Raw genomic sequence first — 16,772 nt, forward strand, 5'->3', positions numbered from 1 at the left:
TTCTGTGGTGCGTACAAAAGGGCTGCCTGGTTTGGCTTTGCGAGAATGAACCTATGGTTGTTGTACAAACACTTTCACAGATGTGTGGATGGAAATTGATCCGAATTTAATTAAATTTTGCATGTCCTGTCTAAATTTGAACTGTCATGTAATGCACTTTTGCAAGTGTTGTGGATTAATTATAATTTGGGAGATAAAGAAGCTTTTGGTTGTCTCAACACTAGAGCCCAACATCCATATTTTGCCCACAATGTTGAATCTGGTTTACAAGAGGATAATGATCAAATATTATAATTTTTTGTGATTATGGTTTCAGGGACAAATAGATAGCAGGGATAACCCCTCTGCACTTCATTAAAATGATGCCCTGCGATGTTCCACATTCACTTAAAAAGGCAGGTTGGATCTCAGTTTTTCATTGGGGAGTCAGCATCTCCAAAACTATAGTGCTTCCTCAGTATTATATTGTAGTATTAGCCTTTTTTTCAAGTATACAAGCTCTGAAGTGAAACCCAGAACCTTACAGTTCAGAGGCCACAGTGATACCAACTAAGCACTAACTGACAAGACAACTCCCCACTGTCAATTTTTCTTCTCTCTGGTGCTGTTGCACTGAGCTTTGGCAACTGTCTGCTATTTTGCAAAAAGGAAGAAATTGGGAGACCATCTTGCCATGTAGTGAGTGCATTGGGGAAGGGTGTGGAGTGGAGGGGAAGGGGGAGTGTGGACTGGGAGAATTACTGCTATTCTTGATTAGAAAAAATGCACTTTTTAAACTGAGCAGCAGAGCAATTCTGTATTTGCAAACACTCAGACCCCTGTCATGCATCAGCTCAGGATTTGTAAAATAAAATGCTGCATGATTTTGAACTGGATAAGAGTGATGGCTCTGTAATTTCCCTCGGTGACCGTTCTTTAGGTGTGAGCCCAAATTAATGGTCTTCAAACATTTCTAAGTGGAAAATCCTTTGCAAATAATATGTTTGTGGGGACACCTTGTTCTAACTTCTGAAAGGTTGCAGCAGCTATCAAAAGACAACAATACTTCACTTGAAAAATAAACCATTTATTAGTACATTAAAAAAACAACTAAAATAGCATTTAGAATTTTAAAGAGCCTGTTTGGGGAAGACATTGTATTTCAAGGTGGGAAATCACAGTCCATTAAAAGAGCTGTATAGGACTTTAATACCCTGTGCTCATAGCAAAGTGTTGCGAGTATTGGATATGAAAGAGCTACCTCATTGCAAAATTAGAGTGAATTGCAATACATGATTGCCACAATACCACTCTTCTATTAGTGCAATGTGATCTTTGAAATTCACGAATAGACAAATTAAGTTTAACCACCTCCATATCTCATTTTAGGAATAGAAATTCCACACTGCAGCACTGCACAGAAGTGTCAACCTAGAGCAAGGAACTGCAGTCTTTAATGATAAGAAGAACCATTTTTAGAAAGAAAAAGAGTCAAAAATGCAATATCTTACTCAATTAGTCAATAATAACGCTTAACAAAACAGATGGATTTCTATGAAAAAGTTTTATGAACATTCATGAATGTGGCAGTATCAATGAAAAATGACATTTTTAATATATTTTGACTACAAATTAGTAATTGAAGGAAGCTTTCCCATAAGTAGAATGTTAATTAATGTTTAACACTATTAAACAAGGTACTTAATTTAGAACATTAACATCTTCCTTAAATCAAAAGAAAAGCTCATATGGTTTCTGCTGCTTAATTTATTTGGGAAATTTGTTTGACAGTTGGATGATAAGCTTTCATTGTAACTTTCAATGCTTTGAATAAAATTAATAATAATAATGCAGTGGTAGTGGTTTAGCTATCTAATGTTTTCACCCATTTTGCAAATGTGTTACTATATTTTTCTGTCTTGGTCTTTAGCTCCTGCACCATTTTGTTTGGTTAATCCAAGTGAATAACATTTGGCTCAGCCACTGGGCATTTTCATGAAATATCGCTCAAGATTTTATTTCTTGTGGTTGGCAAATTTCTCATGGCAAATGAGACATTTAGGGATTCCAGTTGAATTTGGAATGAATGCAGTTCATCTTGAAATTTTCCCTCGAAGCAATTTCCAAAGTACCTGGAAAACACAGACCAGAAGACATTGCAGACATGCTTATCAATACAGGTCAGCACCAGGGTCAGAGTGATTGTATTCTTATTGATCGATGTGCTTGCTTGCATGGGCTCACTAGTTCAACATCAAAAACCACTGATGTTATAATTCACAAATCAGTACCCTACTTGTCCATCCAGTTACTTATACCATTCAGTTGGGATCCAAACATGGCAACCATCAGAATGCACCATTTGGGCTGGCTTTTTAGCTCAGTTGGCTGGACATCTGGTTTATGGTACAGAGTGACAACAACAGTATGGGTTCAATTCCTGTCCCAACTTCTCAACCCACATATTGCCTCAGGCATGGTGACCCTCAGGTTAAGTTCATCACCAGCTGTCTACCTCTATTAAATGAGCAGCTGTATGGGATTGTGGTAACTTTACCTTTTATAGATAAGGTAAACGGCGACCTCCATATCTGCAGGTCCGGTTTCAATGGTTTAAATAATCCGCGGTTTACCGTGGCCTGAACATATTACAGGGAACCTTCCCGAACCAAGGACCAAAGGTCTGCCAGGAAGATAAGTTTCCCATTTCATTGAATGAGTTTGCTACTATCCGCAGTTTCGGGCTTTTGCGGTAGGTCTTTGAACATATTCCTCGTGGATATGGGGGGATTACTGTATTTTATTCATCATCTTTGCAACTGGAATAAGTATTTTTATTTTATTTTGTGGCTTTGGAGTAAGAAAGAGGGTGGTGGCAGAGGGCTGCTTTTCAGACAGAAGGCTTGTGACCAGTGGTGTGCTTTTTGTCATTTATATAAATGATTTGAATATGAACATAGGAGGTATTTGAGGTGTAGTGGACAGCAAAGAAGGTTACTTCACGGTACTGTGGGATCTTGATCAGATGGGCCAATGGGCTGAGAAGTGACGGATGGAGTTTAATTTAGGTAAATGCGAGATGCTGCATTTTGGAAAAACAACTCAGAGCAGGATTTACACACTTAATCTTAAGGTCCTGGGGAATGCTGCTGAACAAACAGACCGTGGACTACAGGTTCATAGTTCCTTGAAATGGAGTTGCAGGTCGATAGGGTAGTGAAGGTGTTTGGTATGCTTTTTAAAATTCATTTGTGGGACTTGTGCATCACTGGCTGGCTAGCATTGATAGCCCATCCCTATTTGTCCTTGAGAAGATGGTGGTGAGCTGCCTTCTCGACTCCCTGCAGTTCATTTGCTGTGGGTTGACCCACAATGCCGGTAGGAAAGGAATTTTTGCCTTTTATTGGTCAGTACATTGAGTGTAGGAGTTGGGAGATCTCGTACAGGACATTGTTTAGGTCACTATTAGAATATTATGTGCAATCTGGCCTCCCTGCTATAGGAAGGCTGTTGTAAAACTTGAAATGGTTCAGAAAAGATTTACAAGGATGTTGCCAGGGTTGGTGTGTTTGAACTATAGGGAGAGGCTGAATAGACTAGGGCTATTTTCCCTGGAGTGTCAGAGACTGAGGGGTGACCTCATAAAGGTTTAAAAATCATGAGGGGCATGGTTAGGGTAAATAGATATGGTCTTTGACCCAGGATGGGAGAATCTTGAACTACAGGGCATAGGTTTAAGGTGAGAGGGGAAAGATTTAAAAGGGCTTTTCATGCAGAAGGTGGTACTTGTATGGAATGAGCTGCCAGAGGAAGTGGTGGAGGCTGGTACAATAACAACATTTAAAAGACATCTGAATGGGTATATGAATAGGAAGATTTTAGAGGGATATTGGCCAAATGCTGCCAAATGGGACTAGATTTATTTAGAATATCTAGTCAGTATGGATGAATTTGACTGAATGGTCTGTTTTTGTGCTGTATATCTCTATGACGCTAGTGGGACAAAATCAATGATACACTCCTCCAGCCTTGGTCATAATAAGATGAAGAAGCGTATAAGATGGAGGAAATAAATACAACAACTGTCGTTAGAGAAAATGTCCTAGGAAAACTAATGGGGCTAATGGCAGGTAAGTTGCCTGGACCTGATGGGTTGCAGCCTAGGATACAAAAGGAAATAGCTACAAAGATTGGATGCACTGATAGTAAGATTACGAGAATCCTTAGGTTTTGGAATAATCCTCGGTGATTGAAAAACTGCCAATGTACAACCCTTATTCAAAAAGTTAGACAAAAGAAAAGGTAATGAATCTATACACCAGTTAGCTTAACATCTATTGTTAGGGAAATGTTAAAGTCTGTTAGACAGGATGAAACATAATCAAGCAGAATCAGCATGGCTTCATGATGGGCATCTTTATTTAAATTATTTGAAGAGGTTATAAGCTGGATTTTATATATTTGGATTTCCAAGGCATATGATTAGGTACCATACATAATGCTAATTAATAATATAAGAGCCCAGTGTCTGTGGTAGTATATTAACATGGATAGAGGACTGGACGACGAATAGAACAGAATCTTGGGACAAAGAGGGCATTTTCAGGATGACAACCTGAAATTAGAAGGGTGTCTCTGGGACCAGTGTCACAGTTATTCCCAACACATATGAATAATTTGGCTGAGGGAAGTAAATGTGCTATAGCCAAGTTTGTAAATTACACAAAAATAAGTGGGAAGGCAAGTGGTGAAAATGACACAAAGAGGACAAACAGATACAGACACGTTAAGTCAGGGGCAAAAACTTGGCAGGTGGAATATAATGTGGGAAAATGTGAAGTTATCGTGGTTGTGGGTATATTCACTGAGCTCGGAAGTTGATTTGCATAAGTTTCGTCCCCTGTGTAGGTGAAATCTTCAGTGCTTTGGAGCCTCCTGTGAAGCACTATTGTATGCGTCTTGGAATTTACTTGGTTCTGTTCCTGCTGCTTCCAATTGCTGGTTTTGATTGTTCATTGCAGTGGTTGGTATATTGGATCTAGGTCAGTGGGTTTACTGATGGAGTCCATGGATGAGTGCCATGCTTCTCGAAAGTCTCTGGCTGGACTCTATTTAGTTTGTCCTATTATTGTTGTGTTGTTGCAGTTGAATTTGTGGTTCTTGTCATTTGTGTGTATGGCTACTAGGGACAACAGATTGTGGCATTTAGTGGCTAGTTGGTGTTCGTGGATGTGGATTGCTAGACGTCTGCCTATTTGCCCTAAGTAGTGTGTCATGCAGTCTTTGCATGGAATCTCGTAAATTACAATGTTGGTCTTGCACATGGTGGATATAGGGTCTTTTGTTCTGGTGAGCTGTTGTCTGAGTGTGGCTGTTGGTTTATGGGCTGTCATGAATCTGAGTGGTAGGAGAAGTCTGGCTGTTAGTTCTGAGACATTTCTTATGTAAGGTAGCTTGACTAGTGACAATAGACAATAGGTGCAGGAGTAGGCCATTCTGCCCTTCAAGCCTGCACCACCATTCAATATGGCAGATGCAGTTTAATGTGGATAAATGTATGGTTATCCACTTTGGTGGCAAGAACAGGAAGGCAGATTACTACCTCAATGGAATCAATTTAGGTAAAGGGGCAGTACAGAGAGATCTGGGTGTTCTTGTACACCAGTCAATGAAGGTAAGCATGCAGGTACAGCAGGTAGTGAAGAAGGCTAATAGCATGCTGGCCTTCAAAACAAGAGAGATTGAGTATAGAAGCAAAGAGGTCCTTCTGCAGCTGAACAGGGCCCTGGTGAGACCACACCTGGAGTACTGTGTGCAGTTCTGGTCTCCAAATTTGAGGAAAGACATTCTGGCTATTCAGGGAGAATGTCTGATCATCCTTAATCAGTATCCTGTTCCTGCCTTATCTCCATAACCCTTGATTCCACAATCCTTGAGAGCTCTATCCAACTCTTTCTTAAATGAATCCAGAGACTGGGCCTCCACTGCCCTCTGGGGCAGAGCATTCCGCACAGCCACCACTCTCTGGGTGAAGAAGTTTCTCCTCATCTCTGTCCTAAATGGTCTACCCTGTATTTTTAAGCTGTGTCCTCTGGTTCGGCACTCACCCATCAGCGGAAACATGTTTCCTGCCTCCAGAGTGTCCAATCATTTAATAATCTTATATGTCTCGATCAGATCCCCTCTCAGTCTTCTAAACTTAAGGGTATACAAGCCCAGTCGCTCCAGTCTTTCAGTGTAAGGTAATCCCGCCATTCCAGGAATTGACCTTGTGAACCTACGCTGCACTCCCTGAATAGCCAGAATGTCTTTCCTCAAATTTGGAGACCAGAACTGCACACAGTACTCCAGGTGTGGTCTCACCAGGGCCCTGTTCAGCTGCAGAAGGACCTCTTTGCTTCTATACTCAATCTCTCTTGTTTTGAAGGCCAGCATGCTATTAGCCTTCTTCACTACCTGCTGTACCTGCATGCTTACCTTCATTGACTGGTGTACAAGAACACCCAGATCTCTCTGTACTGCCCCTTTACCTAAATTGATTCCATTGAGGTAGTAATCTGCCTTCCTGTTCTTGCCACCAAAGTGGATAACCATACATTTATCCACATTAAACTGCATCTGCCACGCATCTGACCACTCACCTAACTTGTCCAGGTCACCCTGTAATCTCCTAACATCCTCCTCACATTTCACCCGATCACCCAGCTTAGTATCATCAGCAAATTTGCAAATGTTATTGCTAATACCATCTTCTATATCATGAACATATATTGTAAAAAGCTGCGGTCCCAGTACTGATCCCTGCGGTACCCCACTGGTCACTGCCTGCCATTCTGAAATGGAGCCGTTTATCACTACTCTTTGTTTCCTATCAGCCAACCAACTTTCAGTCCAAGTTAGTACTTTGCCCCCAATACTATGCACCCTCATTTTGCTGACTAACCTCCTATGTGGGACTTTATCAAAAGCTTTCTGAAAGTCCAGGTACACTACATCTACTGGATCTCCCTCATCCATCTTCAGAGTTACATCCTCAGAAAATTCCAGAAGTTTAGTCAAGCATGATTTCCCCTTCATAAATCCATGCTGACTCTGACCTGTCCAGTTACTATTATCCAGATGTGTCGTAATTTCATCCTTTATAATAGACTCCAGCATCTTTCCCACCACTGAGGTAAGACTAACTGGTCTATAATTTCCTGTTTTCTCTCTCTCACCTTTCTTAAAAAGTGGTACAACATTAGCCACCCTCCAATCCGCAGGAACTGATCCCGAATCTATCAAACTCTGGAAAATAATCACCAATGCATCCACGATTTCTCGAGCCACCTCCTTCAGTACCCTGGGATGTAGACCATCAGGCCCCGGGGACTTATCAACCTTCAGACCTAACAGTCTCTCCAACACCAATTCCTGGCAAATATAAATTCTCTTAAGTTCAGGTCCTTCAGCCACTGTTACCTCAGGGAGATTGCTTGTGTCTTCCCCAGTGAACACAGATCTGAAGTACCAATTCAATTCTTCTGCCATTTCTTTATTCCCTGTAATATATTCCCCTGTTTCTGTCTTCAAGGGCCCAATTTTAGTCTTAACCATTTTTTTGCCTTTCACATACCTAAAAAAACTTTTACTATCCTCCTTTATATTATTGGCCAGTTTACCTCATTTTTTCTCTGCGTATTTCCTTCTTAGTAATCCTCTGTTGTTCTTTAAAAGCTTCCCAGTCCTCCGTTTTCCCACTTATCTTTGCTATATTATACTTTTTCTCTTTTAACTTTATATGTTTCTTAACTTCCCTCGTCAGCCACGGCCACCCATGCTTCCTCCTAGGATCTTTCTTCCTTTTTGGAATGAACTGATCCTGCAACTTCTGCATTATACACAGAAATATCTGCCATTGTTCCTCCACTGTCATCCCTGCTAAGGTATTGCACCATTGAACTTTGGCCAGCTCCTCCCTCATAGCTCCATAGTTCCCTTTATTCAACAGAAATATTGTCACTACCGATTTACCCTCTCCCTCGCAAATTGCAGATTGAAGCTTATTGTATTATGGTCACTACTTCCCAATGGCTCCTTCACTTTGAGGTCCCTGACCAATTCTGCTTCAGTGCACAATACCAGATCCAGAATTGCCTTCTCCCTGGTCAGCTCCAGCACCAGCTGTTCTAAGAATCCATCTCTGAGGCACTCCACAAAGTCTCTTTCTTGAGGTCCAATACCATCCTGATTCTCCCAGTCTACCTGCATGTTGAAATCCCCCACAACAACTGAAGTAACATCTTTGCGACAGGCCAATTTCAGCTCCTGATTTAACTTACATCCAACATCCAGACTACTGTTTGGGGGACTGTAGATAACTCCTAAGAGGGTCTTTTTACCCTTAGTATTTCTCAGCTCTATCCACACTGACTCTACATCCCCTGATTCTAGGTCCCCCTGCGCAAGGGACTGAATATCATCCCTTACCAACATGGCCACCCCACCCCCTCTGCCCGTCAGTCTGTCCTTACGATAGCACGTCTAGCCTTGAATATTCATTTCCCAAGCCCTGTCTGCTTGAAGCAACATCTCAGTCATCCCCACAATATTGTATCTGCCAATTTCCAAAAGAGCCTCAAGCTCATCCATCTTATTTCTAATGCTTCGTGCATTCATGTATAGTATTTTTAATTTGTTACTGACCCCACCCTTCCCATCAACTCCTATTTCACTCAACCTTTCAGCATGATCCCTTTCTGAGCTTTCTGCCTCATTGATACAGTTGTCTTTCTTGACTTCCCTTGCTGAAAATGTGTTGCTGGAAAAGCGCAGCAGGTCAGGCAGCATCCAAGGAACAGGAGAATCGACGTTTTGGGCATAAGCCTTGACTTCCCTTGTACTAACGTTCCCTCCAATTTTCTTCTTAAACATCCAGTTTGTCCCCTCCCCCCCGTTTTAAATGTAGCTGTGCTGCAGTAGCAAAACTGCCTGCCAGAATGCTGGTCCCTAACCTATTCAGGGACCGTCTCTCTTGTAGAATTTATGCTTACCACAAAACATACCCCAGTGATCCAAGAATTTAAATCCTTGCTTTCTGCACCAGTTCCCCAGCCACACATTCAAGTCCATTATCTCCCTGTTTTTGGCCTCACCAGCCCAAGGAACTGGAAGCAAACCGGAGATAACCACCTTGGATGTCCTGCTTTTCAGCCTTCTTCCTAGTTCTCCGAAGTCCCGCTGTAGTATGTTCCTCCTCTTCTTCCCGACATCATTTGTGCCGACATGTACCATCACCTCTGGCTCTTCACCTTCGTCCTTGAGGATTTCCTGCACTCTGTCTGTGATGTCTTTAACCCTGGCACCAGGAAGGCAATACACCATCCTTAAGTCCCGTCTGCTGCCACAAAAACCCCGGTCAGTTCCTCTCACTATGGAGTCCCCTATTACCACGGCTCTGTGCCATGTCCGACTCTTCCGCTCTGTCTCCACGCCAACTTTTGATTGACAGACCTGGTCGCCTCGCGGACTGGCAGTGTCATCTGTCTCTACTGTTTCCAAAAGATTCAACTTGTTCCTGACAGGTACTTCCCCCGGGGTCTCTTGCACCTGTCTCCTCTCTGCCTTCCTCATCGTCTGCTCTCTTCTGGTATGATTGGTGTAATAACATCGCTGAAGGTCTTGTCCAGAAAGATCTCGTTCTCTCGGATGAGCCTAAGATCCTCGAGTTCTTTCATCAGTGCTGCAATATGCTCTGTCAGTAGCTGAACGTGCACACACTTTCCACACTTATACGAGCCAGACACACCAGAGTTGTTGACCTCCCACATCAAGCACGTAGCACACTGAACCAGCTTGGCAGTCATGTCTTCACCCTCTTCAACTGTGGCGTAATCACTTCACTCAACCTCCTTGTCAAAGACTCCTGAGCTAAAGCCTCACTCTTCAATCCACAGGAACTTCCTTGGACCGTCTTTTTGGGGCAAGTCTGTGGACTTTTAATTTAGGTTAGTAGAGGAGGGAGGGAGGGAGATCCTACTTTGTAGGACCTGGGGTCTAGAACACACCCACTCAAAGCACAATCACTTACCTTCCCGACTGGCTTTGCGCTCTGCCTTCACTTCCGCCCAGCTCCCGATGCTCTCTGATGCGAAAAGACCGTTGGCGTCGAGGTAAGTTCTTAAATAACAATTACTTACCTTCCCGACCGGCATTGCGCTCTGCCTTCACTTCCGCCCAGCTCCCGCCGCTCTCTGATGCGAAAAGTGAGTTAGTGAATTAGGTCGTGGCACATCCAAGATCAAAGTAATTTACAGATTCCATGCAAAGACTACACTAAACACTACTTAGCACAAACAGGCAGATAGCCAGCAATCCACATCCACAAACACTAACTAGCCACTAAATGTCACGACCAGCTGTCCCTAGTGGTCACACACACAGACAACGGGGGCCACAAATTCAATTGGGACAACAGAACGATAATAGGACAAGCTAAACAGAGGACAGTCAGAGAATTTCTAGAAGCAGGGCACTCATCCATAGACTTCATCAATGAACACATTGACTTAGACCCAATATACCAACCACTGCAATGAATGACCGGAACCGGCAATCGGAAGCAGCAGGAACGGAACCAAATAAATTTCAGAAGACGCAATACAGCAATGCTTCACAGGAGGCTCTAAAGCACTGAAGATGTCACCTAGACAGGGAACGAAACTTCTGCAAATCAACTTCCCAGTTCAGCGAACATACCCACAACTACGAAAACCAGCAACCAAGCTACAAATCTTTATGCAAACATTGAATGTGAGGTCATGCATATTGGCAGGAAGAACAGAGGAGCTGATTATTATTTAAATGGGAAAGACTGCAAAACGTTGCAGCGTAGAGGGACTTGGGCATCCTTGTGAATGAATTACTAAAAGCTAGCATAGAAGTTGAAAGCAGTTAATCGGGAAAGCAAATGGAATGTTGGTTTTTATTTTAAAGGAAATGGAATAGAAAAATAGGAAAGTTTTGTTAAAACTACACAAAGCCACATCTAGAATACTGTGAATAGCTTTGGTCCATTTATCTACTGGCATTGGATGCAGTCCAGAGAAGGTTCACTAGGTTGATCCTCTGTTTGGGGGGATTTGATCACAAGGAAAGGTTGAATTGTTTGACCTGTACTCACTGAAATTCAGAAGAATAAAAAATGACTTTTTTGAACAACTATAAGATTCTTAGGGGGCTTAAGAGATTGTTTCCCATTCTAGAACCAGTGGGAATAATCTCAGAGTGAGCAGTCATCAAGTTAAGACAGGGATGAGGAGGCTTTTCTTTCTCTCAGAAGGCAGTCAATCTGTGAACCTCTTTATCATAGAAAGCTGCTGAGGCTAGGTCATTAAGAATATTCATGGCTGAGATAGCCAGATTTTTGATCAATTAGGAACCAAGGGTTATGGCAGAAACCATAGGTAAGTGGAGTTAAGGATTATCAGATCTCATTGAATATAGGAACACATCTGATAAACCAAATGGCTTGCTTCTGCTCATATCTTCTCTGGTCTTATGCCATTAATGACTTATTAGTCCAAATTTTATATAAACATGCTAAGTGAAACATAATAATGATCAAATAAACAGAGTATTCTACTTACATTAATATTTTGAGTCCAGTATGACTCTTCCTCAGAGTATAGATGCTGCTAGATCTTGTGAACTTCCAGAACTTTCTGTTTACATTTCAGATCTCAACATCTGCATTGTTTTGTTTTTATGCGCTATTCATAATGTTCAGTCTGATTCATTTGATTTTTAGTTTTGTTTGCAAATCTCTGTTCCTTAGATAATAAAATCTACTTATTTTCTTCAATAGTACAGCATGTCAGCTTACAAATAATTTCATGCACAATTTGCTATATTGTTCAAATCTTCGTTTCTTGAAAGGGCTAAATTGGTGGGTTACAATTCCATCAAAACTGTCAGCGCTTCACTGTCTAAGTAGAGTACTAATTCCTCTGATGTAACTTTGGATGTTTACTTTTAGGACATATTCACACGGTGTAGCAACAGAAGTAAAGTGCACCCATCCTCATCGAACATTCACACAAATGCACTTTTTAGAAGGAATTGATAAGTAGTGACGAACTGGAATGCTGATTGATATTTTTCTATTCTGTTGCAAGAGCGATTAAGTCAATCGAAACATGACATGCTCAAAATCAGGTCAGCAAAAGACAACGCTTAATTTTAACTGCGATGTTCTCATCAAGACAGCATTTTTACTGAAATATTGAAATGCACAATAGACCACAATGGACAGGGACGAAACATTCACAAATCAACATTCCAGCTCGGCAAACACCCACATCTATGACCACTATTGTCTGAAATACTTCCTAGGTTTCAATTCCCTTGATTAGGTTATTTGATCATATTTTGTCAGGATATTTACTGATACTATGATACAGTTTTGCTGTATATTTTTGTGCTTTCAGGAAATGCTAGGATTGAATTCATGAGATCTCTGTCCTAAATATCTTTATTTACGCCACTTCTGCTACACAGAAATGGTAGTTTTCTTTTGATGAGGTCAAACCAATTATTTCTCAGTGGCTATCAATGTTTTATTTTAAGTACTTGAAAAATGTCCCTCAAGTTCATTTGTTATGTTAAAATCAAGTTAACCTCTCTAACATTTTCATCAAAAAATCATTGTTATGAAACAGAATGAGCAGATTTTTCTCATATGCAGCTGAAGTGTTTTGTCAAGTAAGATTCATGGCAGCAGTCACCGTGGCTTGCAGTGACTTTTTTCATGAAACATTCTGCTCTTCACTTTGGTTAATTATGTGACTGGACTTTTAGGTGCCTTTTTCAGGGAATTGTAGAGATGGAGAGGTGGAAGCATTTGCCATTACTATGCCTTTTCATCTTTTACGTCTGCAATGTCATATCTAAAGCTCAGTTGCACATCATTCAGACGCTGCAAGCCAAATACTGGCAGTCATATTGTGGTAATTGACCAGCTATTACTGAATACAAGGCTGCTCTCCACTTCACAAACAGGGGCCTGAGGTGTTGGTGGCCAAATTGATGAGGAGAGGGCAGTTCTTTTTCCAGCCAGATTGGGTATGAATTGCAACCAGGTCAATGCTGTGTTCTAGGTGAAAAGGAATTCCCAATATTGTAGAAAGAAGGTCAATGATCCTTTGCACTCCACGAGAATAAGTGTCACTAGCTGTTTTCTGCTACCTAACAGTCATAGGGCCAGCACTCACTCTAACTCTACCACTGTACACACATCTCACCAAGATTCATGGAATACAACTCTTAATATTACATTTATCATGTTCCTTCCACATTCTCAATGATTTCATCCTCCCAAATTCCTGACCTCTGAACTTCATGTTCACTCACTAGGGATACCTCACCATCATTAATGTGCACGCATCATCACTAAGTAAACTTCCATCCACATTCACCATATTGAACCTCTCTCTTTGTCTCACTGGAGTTAAAATTGGTCCATCTCTCCTCAACTGATGTCTCAAGAGCTTCCTGACTGATCAACCTAAAATTCCCTGGGCTGCTTGCACTTGACCTGAGGGACTAACAGTGGCCCACTTCCTGAAGTGCAAGAATAGATTTTCATAGGACTGACTGTGGCCAACCCTCTACAGATGGGCCCCTTGCCTGACTGACTGTAATTCCCCTTCACCCCACTAAGGACTTCCACACTTCCATTTCTTTTGCAGCACGTCCATTGTGTTTGCTATGTAAATTACTGGCCCACGCTGCAGGTCTGATTTTGATGTAGCAAGGTGCTACCCAACAATATGCCCACCTATCTGACTGATAGATTGAATTTTCACTGCCTGCCTCTTCCTTTGTGCTAAAAGACAATGCAAGCCACAGAGGCTGGCAGCCTGTAACTGAGCACTAAAGACCCTATGAGTTAAGAAAGCAATGTGATCCACACCAAGGGAACTAGCTGTAAATCAGCGATGAAGTCTGTGAGTGTGCACTAAAAAAGCAATGTAAAGTAAACAGAGACTGGCAGTACCACCAAGTAAGCAAGCTAGGAGCCATAAGGTGTATACGATAGAGGTGCATGAGATGCATTTAAACTCTTGTGTGCAAAATAATCTGTCAGAAATATGCAAGTCATAGGTGTCCCTAAGTTCCAAAGTTCGAAGGGCTGAAGTGGTGTCGGAGTTGGTCAAAGTAGATGTGATGTTGTGGTGAGGCTAATGGCTTGCCGTTACCAACTTGCAAAGAGGATTGTGACCCTGGGGCAGGCAAGACATTGTTAGAAAGATTACTGATTCAGTAACATTACCGCTAATCTAAAATTATCCATATTCTTGCCATCTTTATTTAGTGGTGTCCTTTAGCACCGCCTTTATCTTCTACAAATATACTGATGATACCCTATGTTCCCTCTTGCAACTTCTGCATGAGCCCTTCTTCGGGTTCATGCCCGAAACATCGATTCTCCTGCTCCTTGGATGCTGCCTGACCTGCTGCACTTTTCCATCAACACATTTTCAGCTCTGATCTCCAGCATCTGCAGTCCTCACTTTCTCCTCGAAGCTTTTTAGAGTTCCAAAACACTGTGCTACCAATTGAACCAAGTTGACACTGCTTACTTAAAATATAGCTGGGGCCACAGGCTTTAATGAATTGCAGCCCATGATACTGTATTATTGAAACGAAATCAGAAATGCAGGCAACAGAGTGACTTGTAATTTTTGTTTTGGGTGAAATGGGTGTTTTTTCTCACATTTCAGCTCAAAAACACTTGTTTATTTTTAGATTGGAAAGAGTGGTAACTTAGTGAAGTTGAATGATATAGTTGAAAATGGTTTTATCCACAAAAGATAGGTATTCTACTCACATCTGTGAGTAACCAGATTTTAAATAAGTGAAAATTACCATACAAAATGTACAGAACCATTTGCTAGTTAGTTTCTGAGCAAATTAGAAAAAGTTATATTCAAAAGCTTTTAAAACATTCTTATCAGTGCCCTTGTGTCCAACGTAATCAGCTTAATTTTAAAAGACTCATTGCAATCTGCAAATAAACATATTTAGCAGAAACCTCCAAAGTTGACCCGTGTAATGGCCAGTTTTGTGGGTAGGGAATACTCCCACTGTCTTGCTTTCTAAACAAGTACAAGCACAGGTTTTACCAATTTCCAGCAAATTGCACTGAGAAAGCTAGTATGACCAAACAGAAAATCTAGGCCATTGTCTTGGAAAGAGTTGATATATTTTGATGTATATATAGATCTTCCAAAGGAATTTGATAAAGTATTACACAGTAGACCTGTAGTCATCATTACAGCACATTGGAATAAAGGAACAGTGGCAGTGTACATATGAAATTTGCTAAAGGTTAACTGTTTCCAGGGATAGATATTAGACTCACTGTTCCTTTTGACTGATATGAATAGGACATGGGTATAGTGGTCATAATTTCATACTTTACATATGACATTACCCAGAAATACATTCAACAATAAGCTGGATAGTGACAGATTTTAGGAATGACATAGACTGGTGAAATGAGCCAATAATTGGTTGATACAATTTAACACAGATATTTTAATATGAAGAATAAAGTAAGTCAATATTAACTAAATGGTGCAATTTTAAAGGGGGTGCAGGAATACAGAGACCTAGTGGTGTACATATACAAATTTTTGAAGGGGGCAGGATAAGTTGAGAAGGCTAGTTAAAAATCACGTGGAATCCTTGGCTTTGTTAATAGATGGATAGATCCAAAAACAAGAAAATTAGGATACACCTCAGCTCTTGTATTAGTTTGATTCTGGACACATTTTAAGTATGATGTAAAACGTTAGAGATGGTCTATTGCAGTTCGCTCAAAAGTTCAAGTTGCTGTGGCAACATGCACTTTTGCATGCATGTTGTAGTCTGTAGTGATTGTAGACTTCCCAAAGTTCTGGATTAGCAGATTGAGACTCAACATACCTTCCACGGCCATCAAGTCATGTCCTAAGAGCTGAACCCGGAGCTTCCAGGTCAGAAGCAGGGACACTATTACCCACTGCACCACAAAACCCCTGGGCCTGCCAAAGAGTACAAAAAAAAGAGAATTACAACAATGGTACCAGTTAGAGATGAAGATGAATGGAACTTACTGACTACCTCGTTCAAAGAGTGAAAAGATGAAAAATGTACAAAATTGCCTTCTACTATGCAATATTAATTTGTGGTTTTAAATCAGCCACTGTCTATAATGAAATCACCGGTTTGCTGGAGGCCTTCTACTAACAGTGGTCACCACAGGGATGAAAGACCAGAATTGTCATGGATGGCAATAACAATGTACACTTTGACAATCTACTTCATTTCTTCAAATGAATAACTTATTTTTCCTAAATCAATTAGTTGTGCCCTCTTTAATGGGGGCATGTTTATGGCTTTATGTTGAATGACCATTGGGGCGACCATTTAATTTAAGAAAAAGCAAATTGATAGGTACAACCTTTCATTAGAACGGAAGTCTAGTGATTAAACCCTGTCAGAATCTACTGACCTCTATCTGTCTTTTCCATCCATTGATCAGTATATATTCAGGTTTCCAGGGTATTCGTTTGTTATCGCTCGAGATTTGTTTCTCTAACTATTTTCATTATTTGGACTGTTTTATTTTTCTATTGTTTTAACACTCTGTGCCTGACTGAAAATAGAATTCCTAAAAGTTTCAACATCAGGCACCAAGGCTGACCTGTGTCCCTCTGCAAGTTGGGACTCACTTTGTTGCCTCGGCAACGGCGTCGGTGCACCAGTGA

At 41.1% G+C, this 16,772-nt stretch overlaps 1 long non-coding RNA gene across 1 annotated transcript; it reads right to left on the minus strand.

The window, feature by feature from the left end:
- Window positions 1–1,404: 1,404 nt before the first annotated feature.
- LOC148142527 (uncharacterized) lies at window positions 1,405–16,711 on the minus strand. The gene is made up of 3 exons (XR_015751863.1): window positions 16,517–16,711; window positions 15,949–16,046; window positions 1,405–2,111 (listed from the first exon to the last, which is right to left on the minus strand). It is a non-coding gene; the product is annotated as an uncharacterized LOC148142527 (long non-coding RNA).
- Window positions 16,712–16,772: the final 61 nt, after the last annotated feature.

Source organism: Chiloscyllium plagiosum, unplaced genomic scaffold, assembly GCF_037043375.1.
Source record: "Chiloscyllium plagiosum isolate Xiang-an unplaced genomic scaffold, Cpla_swu_hap1 HiC_scaffold_28, whole genome shotgun sequence".
Classification (NCBI taxonomy): Eukaryota; Metazoa; Chordata; class Chondrichthyes; order Orectolobiformes; family Hemiscylliidae; genus Chiloscyllium; species Chiloscyllium plagiosum.